Source organism: Nipponia nippon, unplaced genomic scaffold (genome assembly GCF_047370975.1).
Source record: "Nipponia nippon isolate SJK-2023a ecotype South Korea unplaced genomic scaffold, ASM4737097v1 scaffold_26, whole genome shotgun sequence".
In the NCBI taxonomy this organism is placed as follows: Eukaryota; Metazoa; Chordata; class Aves; order Pelecaniformes; family Threskiornithidae; genus Nipponia; species Nipponia nippon.
Window position 1 is genome coordinate 6,574,753 of NW_028262343.1, and position 14,022 is coordinate 6,588,774.

Genomic DNA, 14,022 nt, shown 5'->3' on the forward strand with positions numbered 1-14,022 from the left:
CCCCAGCCAACTCCCCCCAGTTCATATACTGAGCATGATGTCAGATGGTACGGAATAGCCCTTTGGCCAGTCTGGGTCAGCTGTCCTGGCTGTGCCCCCTCCCAGCTTCTTGTGCACTGGGCAGAGCATGGGAAGCTGAAAAGTCCTTGACTAGTGTAAACTCTGCTCAGCAAGAACCAAAACATCAGTGTGTTATCAACATTATTCTCATCCTAAATCCAAAACACAGCACTATACCAGCTACTAGGAAGAAAATTAACTCTATCCCAACTGAAACCAGGACACACGGTGGATTGAAAAGGAATTTTTCTAAAAAGCTTTTTCTTTTAAAGGGAAGTTACAACAGATATCCCAGGTCCTACATCCAAATTACAAGCACTGATTCCCATGCAAGCTAACTGCAGTGGAATTCCTGCAGTGGCAATTGAATTCATAGCATTCTTTCAGTTATGCATATTTACTTAAATATATATACAGAGAGAGATAAATATTTTAAAATATACATTTGTTTAGCATTTCCCCTTCAAAGAAAGCAGGATAAACAACACTTTTTTTTTAATCCAGTAGAGCTGATTTGCAAACTAACTAACTGCTGCAACAAAAAAGGGTCTAGTCCCAGCCTTCTTGTTAAAACCTATTAAAGAGGCAGGTGCTAACTGGGCTGCTGTTCAGTTTTGGGCCCCTCACTACAAGAAGGACATCAAGGTGCTGGAGCGTGTCCAGAGGAGGGGAACGAAGTTGGTGAAGGGTCTAGAGAACAAGTCTTATGAGGAGCAGCTGAGGGAACTGGGGTTGTTTAGCCTGGAGAAGAGGAGGCTGAGGGGAGACCTTATTGTTCTCTAGAACTACCTGAAAGGAGGTTGTAGCAAGGTGGGGGTCGGTCTCTTCTCCCTAGTAATGAGTGATAGGATGAGAGGAAATGGCCTCAAGCTGCGCCAGGGGAAGTTTAGTTTGGATATTAGGAAAAACTTCTTCACTGAAAGGGTGGTCAAGCATTGGAACAGGCTGCCCAGGGAAGTGGTTGAGTCTCCATCCCTGGAGGTATTTAAAGAACGGATAGATGTGGTGCTCGAGGACATGGTATAGATGGACTTGGCAGTGATGATAGGTTAATGGTTGGACTCGATGATCTTAAGGGTCTTTTCCAACCTTGATGATTCTATGATTCTATGATTCATGACAGTCAGCGAGTAACAGCATCTCCCTTTGTTTTTCTACCTTTGTTTTATTTTTCATTATGCTACTATTTCATAATCACAGCTCCTAATCTTCAAAACTGACAAATGTTGCTTAAGAATTTAATTAGTGAACAAGTCTAGGACACTCCTGTGCCAGGCAGCTGTTCCTGTGTCTGGGTTTTAGTGTGGCCACATAAACAGATTTAAAGTGCTGGCAGAGTGCCAGTTTCACATTTCAGTCTTCGCTGTTATATCTTTAGATATGGGTGGTGTAGGAGAGAAAGATGCTTTGGGAAAAAAGTAAGAGATCACATATTCATCGATGTTATATCCAAGCAATCTATAGAGAACCTCTGTTGAGGGCCTTTCTCCTCCTGCTCAAAATGGGTCATTTTATGTGGTTGCTTTTCTAGATTTTAATCTCTCAGGCTGCAATCGCTCATGCATGTGATATTAACTCTGACTACCCACACGCTGAAGTGCTTGCAGGATGGCAGCTTTAATTTGTTGTGACAATGTCATGGGGAAGGGAGCTAAGTGGCAATATGTGAGGAGAGCTGTATAACCGAGGCCATCAAGAACAGGCTATGTTAACCCTGTACTGGCCAAGACTTTGCTAATGACTGCTGCATCTCCCCAGACCAGTAGTTCATGTTACACTGTGTTTTGTTTCTGGAGATGCCAGAGTAACTATCAAGAAGCTCAAAGGAAAGTACAAGGAAGCACATCATTATGTAAATTTTTGTTTTGAAGAACTTTTTTCCCAATGCCTCTCTATTTCTAGTTGACTTGGGGTTTACCCTTGGGAGTCTAATGGCTTTGCTCACCTGTCCAGGATGGCAGGACGGAGATACATCAAGTGTTTTGCATTCCTGAGAATTGACATGCACGTAGTGAAGAGTGTACCTCCTGCATTTATGCAGCACAGTGCCATGGCCTCTTTCTCTGTCCATGATCCCCTGTGCCAGATGCAGCTGGTCTGAAGATTAGGGTGATTCCCTAATTGTTTGCATCTAGGACAGAGAGCAGGAGAGAATTCACAGTGCTGAGTTGCGTCCAATACTCGGAGGAGCTCTGCTTTGAGGCATTTTCCCTAGCTGCAATTTAATGCCAAAACAACATGTAACTTGCCAGAGGACTAACCCCTACCATGTGATGACAAGAGGTACCACATGCAAAATGGAGCAGGCATACCAGGGAAAGATGACCATGCTGTCTCGTGCTAGAAAAGACAAGACCTGGTACTTGGCTACCTGATTCAGTTTCAGTTGTACTCAGTTCACAAGACAATGCTTTTCCTGAAGTTCTGCAGTCTTTTTTTTTTTTTTCTATGAGATGATGTTATTACTGTTTGGCAAAGGTTGTGCTTACTGGATACACCACACTGCCATCTATCCCTTTTATCTCAAGTGAAAGTTCAGAATCACTCTCATCATCTTAAACATTGCAGGACAGAATAATTTTTTGTTTTAATCACAATGTAGTAAACCTTGGCAGACACAATGATAAGCAGAACTTGTAAGAAAATATTGCAATGTCAATAGGAAATAGAGAGAGGGTGGGCTACAAGCATTTCTTCCCAACCTGCACTAGCACAAGGGACTGTAAAGATCAGCTTGTTGTAATTTAATCAGTGCAATTTAATAAGAGCAAAGAATACAACTTTTAGAAATATGAATAAAACTAATTTGTCTAATAGAAATTAGACAACATAATGCAATCTCTTATAATTTTAGCAAGTGGCTGAGCCTCTTATATAACTTCCTGCTTCACTAGACTGCAGGTGCCTGAGAAGATTCTGTCATCATAATGTATTATCAGGTGCCTTACCTCCAGTTTTCAGTTCTGTGAACAATTAATCAACAGCTAGAAATCAAAACTTCCTATGAAATGATTGATTCACTCCAGAGGTGTCCATCACAAATACATAAGTAAAGCCATAAGGGATTGCCAGATGTCAAACTGTAAACCCTTGAGAATCAAGTGATAACATTATTGTGGTCATAATTCTGTACCAAAGATATATGGTTTTATAAAGCAAGTTCTATAAGCGATGGAATGGATGAAAAGTGGTTTCCCACGGCTTCCTGTAATGTGGTTAGATTCTTCCCAAGAAAGTGCAAGCTCTGACTGATGCTTTTCCTGCTTTCAAAATGTCTGTTTCTCATGTAGATTCTCAGATATCAAAAATGGGAAATCATAGCACTGCAGCATTTCTGCCAGTGGGAGCACAGAAGCATCTCTCACCATATACTTGAGCCACTACTTCATGAGAGATGGAGGACTTTAATATCTCTAAGTAAGTACTCTACATCACTATTAAACAGAAGATATTGGCCAAAATATTCAAATTATTGGTAGAAGCATACAGGCTCTGATTACATAAGCTCTTGTTAAGGGAGCAGCAGCTGTCTGAGCATTCACACACCATTCAGGGAGTTGCACATGCATCAGACTTTAACTGCTAGGACTGGAGTCCCTTCGCAACAGGCAGCTCCATTGAGCTTACGGGCACCCCTTTTCGACTCTTTGCTCACACACACACTCACCCTCGGGCGCTTCCTCTCCCTTCAGGCTCAACCCTAGGTTTCCCCGAAACAGAGTCTCTGACATGACGTATGCCAGGCAAATTTAGAGTGGTATAGCGGTGAAGAGCAGCTCGAGCTGGGTGCCTCCGGAGAGGGACCCTGAACAAAGAAATCCCTGGGCAATTATACCCTTACAGTCTAAGTTCCCCTCCCCTCATGCGACAGTTTGGTCTAATAGTAATATTTGGGTCTGGGGTCTTCTTGTTCCTTATTAGCTCCTTTCCCAGTCTCCAGGCAGGTCATTCCTTTTCCTATCTTGATTAGCTGCAGCTTCTGCAGATGGTTTTGGCTACCTTATCTTCCTGGTTTGCACCAGTTTCAGGGCCTTCCTTCATGTAACTAAGTAAGAGTTCAGCATACGGTCATCGTATCTAGGTTCACAGCTTGCAGTCTAAGGCTTCAACAGGCCTTTGGATCCTTATTTGAGCTAAAAATGACTTCTACAACACACTGCTTCTTTTGTAATTCAGGCTAGAAAACTATACAACATTAAAAGCTTTGTAATTTTTCCATATGGCCAGATATTTTAAACTTACATCCATTGACAAGAAACAGAACTTGAGGAAGAAGAAAAAGCTTCCAAGAAATATTTAATTTGCAGCTTAAGAGATTCAAAATAATTCAAGGCACCACCTCACAACCTACTGTTTTGCAATGAGTACCAAAGACATAAGCCCCCTGTGATCTAAACTAATGCATAGTATGTCTACATATGGGACTCCCAAGTCTGCCAGTGCATATTTTGATAAAAAAATCAAGGATACAGTTTGGCCTACAGTGTGTCTCAGCATATCTCACTGTGAAGAATGGAAAATTTGAACCTCTATCTGGTGTTTCTTATGTCTGACAGGATTGAAAAGCGTTTAAAATAGCCATGGTCCTTTCAAAGTGTTTTTCCCCCACTAGACATTCAAAAGTTGCCATCATCCAACTGGGTTACTGAAGATTTCCTTAATTTCTTATTTGGTCTATGGCAGACAGGTCTATTTATTCACAACAGATAAAAGCAGCTCTCTTCTGGCCAAATTCAATGCAGTTTGACCAGATGAACAGCTGTTGTTCTGTTGCAGATTTTGAGTGAATAGAATGGGGCAATGTTTGTACTGGAAACACATTTTAGCACATTCACACATAAATGCAGAGTCTGTGATGCAAACACATTTTCTGAATTTGATTTCTGAAAATCAAAATATTTTTCTTTTTCCATTTTAAAAGATTTCTGCTTTTGCCCTTTTTTTTTTTTTTTTTTTTTTTTTAAATTTGATTGCAAAACTAGGCTACTTGTCCAAAGACAGGGAGATTCAAAGTCAGGCACCCAACAGACATGGTACATCATGCAGTCTAGGACCAGGTTACAGGTTCTGAACAAGTTGGAACATTTACCTGATCCAACACAGCTCAGATACCATGGGGCTGAGAAGAAGCAGAGCTGCATTAGTACAGTACTAGTACAGTACTACCTGAGCTAATTTACCTAACTCCTCCATGCCAGTTAGTTAGGGTGCAGCACTGTGCTGACATAGCAATTCCACATCCAGTTCTGGAGTTAGCTCAGATATCTCTGCCTGTCGCAGAGTTGCAGGGTGTGCACCCTGCAAAATAATTTCTAGATAATGTGATAGTGTTCTGCACTATCCTATGCTTAAGTCGTAATTCACCAAAGCTCTTAGCATATGCTTAAATACTGATATGAAATGATCTTGTTTTTTCTTTTTTTTCCCCTGTATCAGAGCCTTTTATCCCTCAAATATAGACATGTGGAAAAGACACATGGAGATGGAATAGACTATCACAAACTGGATTCATACTCTCCTACATGTTGCTGGCACAAATGGCTTGAATAGCCAGCAATACTTTTCTAATAACAAAGGTAAAAGAAGATGGAAAAAGATGCCATTTCACCTCTTCTTGAAGTTTATAGGGCCTTTTGACCTTTTTACACATTGTCCTTCCAAAAGGAAGCCCAGTGAATGTTTACACCACCTCTAATCAATCCACTGCCAATATTCCAGGGGGCATAACTGGTATCAAGAAAAAAAAAAGAAAAAAAAAAGTATAGAAAAATCCTGACATGGAACATGGAATAGCTCTTAACTTCTGATATCAGGTTTGAGGTTTTCTCAGAATATTGTTGCCTATTTCTTACTCCTGTCACACAGTTGTTAATATACAGTCCAGTGGCTCAGAGAGTAAAACCCTTTACTGGAGGTTGGGACATGTAGTCTGAAAGAAACATGTCAAAGTGTGCTGGGAGTACTTTTAAAAGAGAAGGCAAAATGGCATTCTTTATTAAAGTGAAGTAATGATATTGTTTGGACTGGTACACATTTCTCTCTTACTCCCAGAACTAAAGCTGTTCGATGCAGACGTCATGAAGGCAGACAAAGGTTTTGCACATAACTCCAATAGCAGTGCCAAAATCTCTAGAAGATTTATGGTTTGCATCAAAAGTCTTTTTGGGTAAGTCTTTTGGGTGGGTTTTGTGAAACATGGAAGTTTGCATCCTGAGTTTCACATACGAAAGACTTTCTCCTAAAGATGGTCAGTCTGAAGTTAACTGCTCCCCTGTGGAATCTCTCTCCATAGTCATACCTCCAAGGAAATTTTCTTCTTCCCTCCTGGCCTTTCTGAACATAATAATTTTAATTAGATTTTTACTAAGATGCTAGGTATGTCTCCTGTGCACAGATATGTAGACTCAAGCCAGCATTAAACATGCTAATTCAAAAGCAAATAAGGCTGCCTCTAGATTGTTACACTGTTAACTTCTGTATACCTTGGGTCATTCCCAGCACTGAGACTTGAAATTAGCTGGCTGAAATCAGCCCATTTCTAGAATTTAAACTCCCTCACTGCCCCAAACACAAAGATCACATGTCACGGGGGAGTGGTTAAGCCGCTTAAAAAAATCACCATCAAAGATATTTGCAAATAGTGATTTTAATAGAAATCTATAAAGGTGTGATTTTACAGAGTTCGATGGCAAGGTTGACTCTATTACTTACTAAATGAATGGAATGTATATATATATATATATATATATAAAGAGAAAGAAAGAGGAAATCGAGCCCGAAGAAAATACACGGAGGAAAAGGGGAGCCCTCCCGTTGAGTCACGAGGTTCAGAATGGACCCCCTTGCTTTCTAAACTCCTTCTCAGAGAGAAGCCTAGGTGCGGCTGGATCCAATCCTAGTCTCAGACTTGGTCAATGGTTTATGTCTAAGGATTATATGTTTAGCAGCAGTTTAAGGTTTGTTCGTAGCAAGGAGAGAATCACAAAAATCTAGTAATAACTAATCATTAATTAATCTAGCATCTACAAAGTGATTAAATGAGGTTTACTACAATATTTATATCACACACACACACACACTAGGCCTAAATACTCATTATATGTGCAGTTAAAGATACCAATAAAAATTCCCCTGGGTTTAGCGAAATGCTCACTTTAAATGACCGTCTCAACGGGCGAGGGTCGAATCTCGAGGAGCAAGGAGCGCCAGAGATCAGCTTAAGTTCACTGCTCTGAGAGGAGTCCCACTCAGAGGGAGATTCTGGTGCAGCCCACTGCGGTCCAGGAGAGTTCAAAGGGTCTCAACTTGGCACCGCTGTTTATAGGGTCATGAGATGATTGACTTTAGGCACCAGTAAATTTCTCTTCTACTTTCACAGCCCGTGTTGAAGATTACTAAAGTTCTCAAAAATTCTAGTGATGCTGGTACAAGATCCTCCTGAGTTACAGCCTAGATAAGATAGGCCCCAAGGCTGCCAGATGGCGACTAGTACAGATGAAAAATATAGTTCCAAGGTCATCAGGGCTGCCTCCCTGGGACAGACAGTGCTGCTCCCACCTCAGCCATGTAAGAGTTCTGATACGGCCAAGGGACGCTTAACCGCCAAACTCGTTACACAAAGGCCAAGTTTTGACGGGAGTTACTGAGACTGTAAAGCAGCTTCGCTTCCCATGCTTTGCCAGGTGCACCAGAAGAAAGGGGGGGGGGGGGGGGGAATGCACCACCACATCACATCCCAGCTGCCTTTTGGGAATGCTCCTCAAACCATGCTAATTCTCTTGCCATGTTCAGGAATTGTTTGGCCCAGAGGTAGCTGGCTCAGGTTAAAGGTGTGCCCAAGTCTAATGATCTAACAGCATAAACAATTGAGTTTCAGTGCCCAGGAATGCCGTCTAGCACTTTTTTTAATTTAACTGTATAGATAAGTCCAAAAACCTACCAGTGAGAACACAGACCTCTGGACAGGTATATTTCCCCTGACTGTCTAACAGGGTTGAGCAGTCTGAACTGAGCTCTGTGGTGCAGCCACAGAACTGCTAATCAAATTGCTCTTTAAAAGCACTGTAATTTTCTGTTGTGTAGATAAGAGATGCCCCTGCCGGGTTCCAAGCTCTGTACACTATTTGAAAAGGAATTGCAAAGACACTGGGGCATGAGTATTGTATTCTTTTATTATTATTATTATTATTACTACTATTCTATTTCATTTTACTTCAATTATTAAACTGTTCGTATCTCAACCCACGAGTTTTCTGAATTTCACACTTCCAATTCTCTCCCCCATCCCACTGGGGTGGGGGGAGTGAGCGAGCAGCTGTGAGGTGCTTAGTTGCTGGATGGGATTAAACCATGACAGTCCTTTTTGGTGCCCAAAGTGGGGCTCAAAGGGTCTGAGATAATAACAGATTAACCAGAGTGTATTAAGGAATTTGTATCTGTTAACAGTTGCCGGTCACAATATTGATTCATCTGTTCTCGATATTAGTCTACCTGATCTGCACCATGCTCTTGTTTTTGCAGCACGTGTTAAAGAAGATTGGTGTTGGGTTTTGCAGTTTGCTGTGCTCTGCCGTGATTAGTGATGTTTTGCTTTGGAGACTTACTTCTTAGTAAAACACTGACCTTGAGCATTATCTGGTATTTGGGTTCTGTACTGAAGCCATTACTGTACTCTGGGTACCACTTCATGGAGACAACTAGCAATTATACCTCTTCCTCTGAGAGGTATCCAGTACCTGAGGGAATTAGCCATGCTGGAGGTGATTTATGATGACCTGGACAACGAGGAGTTATCCAAAGATCCAGATGAAGTCTAGTGCACACGACCCATGTGGCGGAAGTTTGTACAGACAAACTTTTTGGCAATAATGACCTGGAAAGATGAAGAGGGACCAACGGTACATGAAGTGGCTAGTCAATTCTGACAATACGAAGAAAGTCTCTCTTCCTCCCTACGGGCCTGCATCTCGGCTGTGGAGAAACTGCCTGACGTGCTAGCTGAGAAATTATCCCGGGAGTTCCAGCGATTCAAAGAGGACATGTCCTACTCCTTGCCTGTACGGACCGGTATCTCAGCCATTAGGAGTAAGCGTCCCTCTGCTCAAGAGAGAAGATATAGTGGATACACACCATGGGCCACCTTGTGGTTTTATCTGCGTGACCATGGAGAGGACATGAGGAAGCAGGATGGAAAACCTACCTCGACCCTAGAGGCATGGGTACGTGAGTTGCAAGGAAAAACTACAAAAGGTGGTTCTTCCAGGAAAATTGCTGCTCCAGTTTCCAGTGAGCAGTTCCCCAGACAGAGCAGAAGGGATGATTTTGCTTCCGATCTTAATAAAGGGATTGTTGATTCGCATTGACAAGAAGTGAGTAACGAATGCTATGACCAGGACTAGAGGGGCCCTGCCTCCAGCCAGGTGGAGGAGAGGGACAACCGGGTATACTGAACTGTGTGGATTCGATGGCCTGGCACATCAGCCCCACAGGAGTATAAGGCTCTAGTAGACACCGGTGCACAGTGTACCCGAGTGCCATCAAGCTATGAAGGGGCAGAACCCATCTGTATTTCTGGAGTGACAGGGGGATCCCAAGAGATGACTGTATTGGAGGCCGAAGTAAGCTTAACCGGGAAGGAGTGGTAGAAGCACCCCATTGTGACTGGCCCAGAGGCCCCATGCATCCTTGGCATAGACTACCTCAGGAGAGGGTATTTCAAGGACCCAAAAGGGTACCGGAGGGCTTTTGGCATAGCTGCCTTGGAGACGGAGGAAATTAAACAGCTATCTACCCTGCCTGGTCTCTCGAAGGACCCTTCTATTGTGGGGTTGCTGAGGGTTGAAGAATAACAGGTGCTAATTGCTACCACAACGGTGCACCGGCGGCAATATCACACCAACAGAGACTCCCTGATTCCCATCCATAAGCTGATTCGTTGACTGGAGAGCCAAGGAGTGATCAGCAAGACTCCCTCACCCTTTAACAGTCCCATATGGCCAGTGCGAAAGTCTAATGGAGAGTGGAGACAGTAGACTATCGGGGCCTGAACGAAGTCATGCCGCCTCTGAGTGCTGCTGTGCCAGACATGCTAGAACTTCAGTACGAACTGGAGTCAAAGGCAGCCAAGTGGTATGCCACAACTGATATCGCTAATGCGTTTTTCTCTATCCCTTTGGCAGCAGAGTGCAGGCCACAGTTTGCTTTCACTTGGAGGGGGCTCCAGTACACCTGGAATTGACTGCCCCAGGGGTGGAAACACAGCCCCACCATTTGCCATGGACTGATCCAGGCTGCACTGGAACAGGGTGGGGCTCCGCAACACCTGCAATACATTGATGACATCATCGTGTGGGGCAACACAGCAGAAGAAGGTTTTGAGAAAGGGAAGCAAATAGTCCAAATCCTTCTGGAGGCTGGCTTTGCCATAAAACAAAGTAAGGTCAAGGGACCTGCACAGGAGATCCAGTTCTTAGGAATAAAATGGCAAGATGGACGTCGTCAGATCCCAATGGGTGTAATCAGCAAAATAACAGCCATGTCTCCACCAACCAGCAAAAAGGAAACACAAGCTTTCTTGGGCGTTGCGAGTTTTTGGAGAAGGCATTTTCCAAATTACAGTCTGATTGTAAGCCCTCTCTATCAAGTGACCGGGAAGAAGAACAATTTCCAATGGGGCCCTGAGCAAGAACAAGCCTTTGAACAAATTAAACAGGAGATAGTTCATGCAGGAGCCTTTGGGCCAGTCCAGGCAGGGCAAGATGTATGTTCAAAGGGAGAATCCCCTGTATACATCATGCAACTGATGCTACGTGGAGTAAGTGGCTCACACTGATCACACAACAGGCTCAAACAGGAAACCGCAGTCGCCCAGGAATCTTGGAAGTGATCGTGGACTGGCCAGAAGGCAAAGATTTCAGAATATCACCAGAGGAGGAGGTGACGCGTGCTAAGGAGGCCCCACTGTATAATAAACTACCAGAAAATGAGAAGCAATATGCCCTGTTGACTGATGGGTCCTGTCGTCTTGTGGGGAAGTCTATATTGACTCATGGATGGTGGCAAATGCCCTGTGGGGGTGGTTGCAGCAATGGAAGCAGAGCAACTGGCAGCTCAGAGGAAAACCCATCTGAGCTGCTGCATTATGGCAAGATATTGCTGCCCAGGTAGAGAACCTGGTTATAAAAGTACATCACGTAGATGCTCACATACCCAAGAGTCGGGCCACTGAAGAACATCAAAACAATCAGTAGGTGGATCAGGCTGCTAAGATTGAAGTGGCTCAGGTGGAGCTGGACTGGCACCATAAGGGTGAAATATTTCTAGCTTGGTGTTCCCATGACACCTCAGGCCATCAAGAGATGCAACATATAGATGGGCTCGTGATCAAGGGGTGGACTTGACCATGGACACTATTGCACAGGTTATCCATGAATGTGAAACGTGCTGCAATCAAGCAAGCCAAGTGGTTCAAGCCTCTGTGGTACAGAGAACAATGGCTGAAATATCAATGTGGGGAGGCCTGGCAGATAGATTGATTATATCACACTTCCACAAACCCACCAAGGCAAGCACCATGTGCTCACCGTGGTGGAAGCAACCACCGGATGGCTGGAAACATATCCCTTGCACCATGCCACCACCTGGAACGCTATCCTGGGCCTTGAAAAGCAAGTCCTGTGGCGACATGGCACCCCAGAAAGAACTGAGTCAGACAACGGAACTCATTTCCAAAACAGCCTCATAGACACCTGGGCCAAAGAGCATGGCATTGAGTGGGTATTTCACATCCCCTATCATGCACCAGCCTCCGGGAAAATCGAACGATACAATGGACTGTTAAAGACTACACTGAGAGCAATGGGTGGTGGGACATTCAAACACTGGGATACACATTTAGCAAAGGCCACCTGGTTAGTCAACACTAGGGGATCTGCCAATCGAGCTGGCCCTGCCCAGTCAAAACTTTTACGTAATGTAGAGGGGGATAAAGTCCCTGTAGTGCACCTGAAAAATATGACGGGGAAGACAGTCTGGGTTACTCCTGCCTTGGGAAAACGTAAACCCATTCATGGGATTGCTTTTGCTCAAGGACCTGGGTGCACTTGGTGGGTGATGCGGGAGGATGGGGAAGTCCGATGTATACCTCAAGGGGATTTGATTTTGGGTGAAAATAGCCAATGAACTGAATTGTATAATGTTAGTTGCTATATAATACTGGATGTCATCACTTCTGTGATTACTATGTGCCATATCAACAGTATACAGTAAGAATCACCCAAATTAATGAAGAATGAACGTTGAGGAAACCGAGCAAAGTGGAGCGGTGATGGAACCAGAACTGGCTTCAGCATGCAACAATCCAACACCACACACCATCTCTCCTGCCCTGAAGGACTGTTATGATGGATAAAGCCCAAAGTCATGGACTAAATGAACTCAACAAACCTTTTAGTGGGGTAGCCTATAAACTAAGGAAATTAGATCTATGCGCGCACGTGTATGTGTGTATATATATATCTATCTCAAAAGACTGGAAAAGTGGTAGTGATTAATTGGAATGTATTGGAAAATGTAAGACCTGGGCGTGACGTATATGGTACGGAATAAGGGGTGGATACTGTCCTGGTTTCAGCTGGGATAGCGTTGATTTTTCTTCCTAGTAGCTGGTATAGTGCTGTGTTCTGGATTTAGGATGAGAATAATGTTGATAACACACTGATGCTTTAGTTGTTGCTCAGTAGTGATTACACTAGTCAAGGACTTTTTAGCTTCCCATGCTCTGCCAGGTGCACAAGAAGCTGGGAGGGGGTACAGCCAGGACAGCTGACCCAGACTGGCCAAAGGGCTATTCCATACCGTATGGTGTCATGCTCAGTATATAAACTGGGGGGAGTTGGCCGGGGGGGCAGCAATCGCTGCTCGGGGACGTGCTTGGCATCAGTCGGTGGGTGGTGAGCAATTGTATAGTGTATCACTTGCTTTGTGTATTATTATTGTATTACTGTATTATTGTATTGTTTTATTATTATTATTATTATTACTATTACTACTATTCTATTTCATTTTACTTCAATTATTAAACTGTTCTTATCTCAACCCACAAGTTTTCTGACTTTCACCCTTCCAGTTCTCTCCCCCATCCCACTGGGGTGGGGGGAGTGAGCATGCGGCTGTGTGGTGCTTAGTTGCTGGCTGGGGTTAAACCACGACAGCCCTGTTTTATCTGACAGGAAAGACATTAGAAGTCCTTCTGTAGTAGGTGATGTTAAGCATCCTTGATTCCAGAGAAGATCAAGCTCTCTGCAGAGGCTTAGCCATTTATGTTTTCTGTGATCATACGGGAATGACACAGTGACAGAGCAGTCCTGTGGAGATTGTTAAACACTTCAGATTATAGCTGTACTTTATTACACAGCAGTACACAGGTAACAGCATGGTCATTTAGCTGAACTATTTAAGACACCTTTTTGCAAGAATGCTGTCCGACAAGGTTTGTATAAATACTTCACTGATCATCCCAGAGCTTTTTTTGGCCTAAATCTTTGTAGCAAAAATGAATTATTAAGTTATGCAGTCTGTGTCCTGTCACTGACAATGGCCAGCTGCAAGAAAGAGCTCTGCGAAACCCTGTTACAGACAGTGAAGGAATAACTTCTCCTATGGGAAGTTTCATTCTACTCTCAGGCAATTATCAATTGGCTTGCATTCTAAAGCAAGAATCTTTATATCTTCCTTGAAAATCTTACTATCTTTTATTTTATTGTGGGTGATTATGTTTGTACAAGTGCCAAGTGGCTTTTGAATTCTTTCCTAGTCTTGGCCTCACTGCATCTTTTGGCAAATAGTTTCCCAGGCTGAATATCTTTTCCCTTTTTAACGTATGCTGCAATTTCAGTATCATTGGATTCTCTTCCCATGGCATGTTCTTTGATTAGGAAATATGACCATACAGTTTACTTTCAC

At 43.4% G+C, this 14,022-nt stretch overlaps 1 long non-coding RNA gene across 1 annotated transcript in view; it reads right to left on the reverse strand.

The window, feature by feature from the left end:
- LOC148055205 (uncharacterized) overlaps positions 1 to 14,022 on the reverse strand; it is a 70,715-nt gene that overhangs the window by 48,255 nt on the left and 8,438 nt on the right. The window lies entirely within an intron of this gene.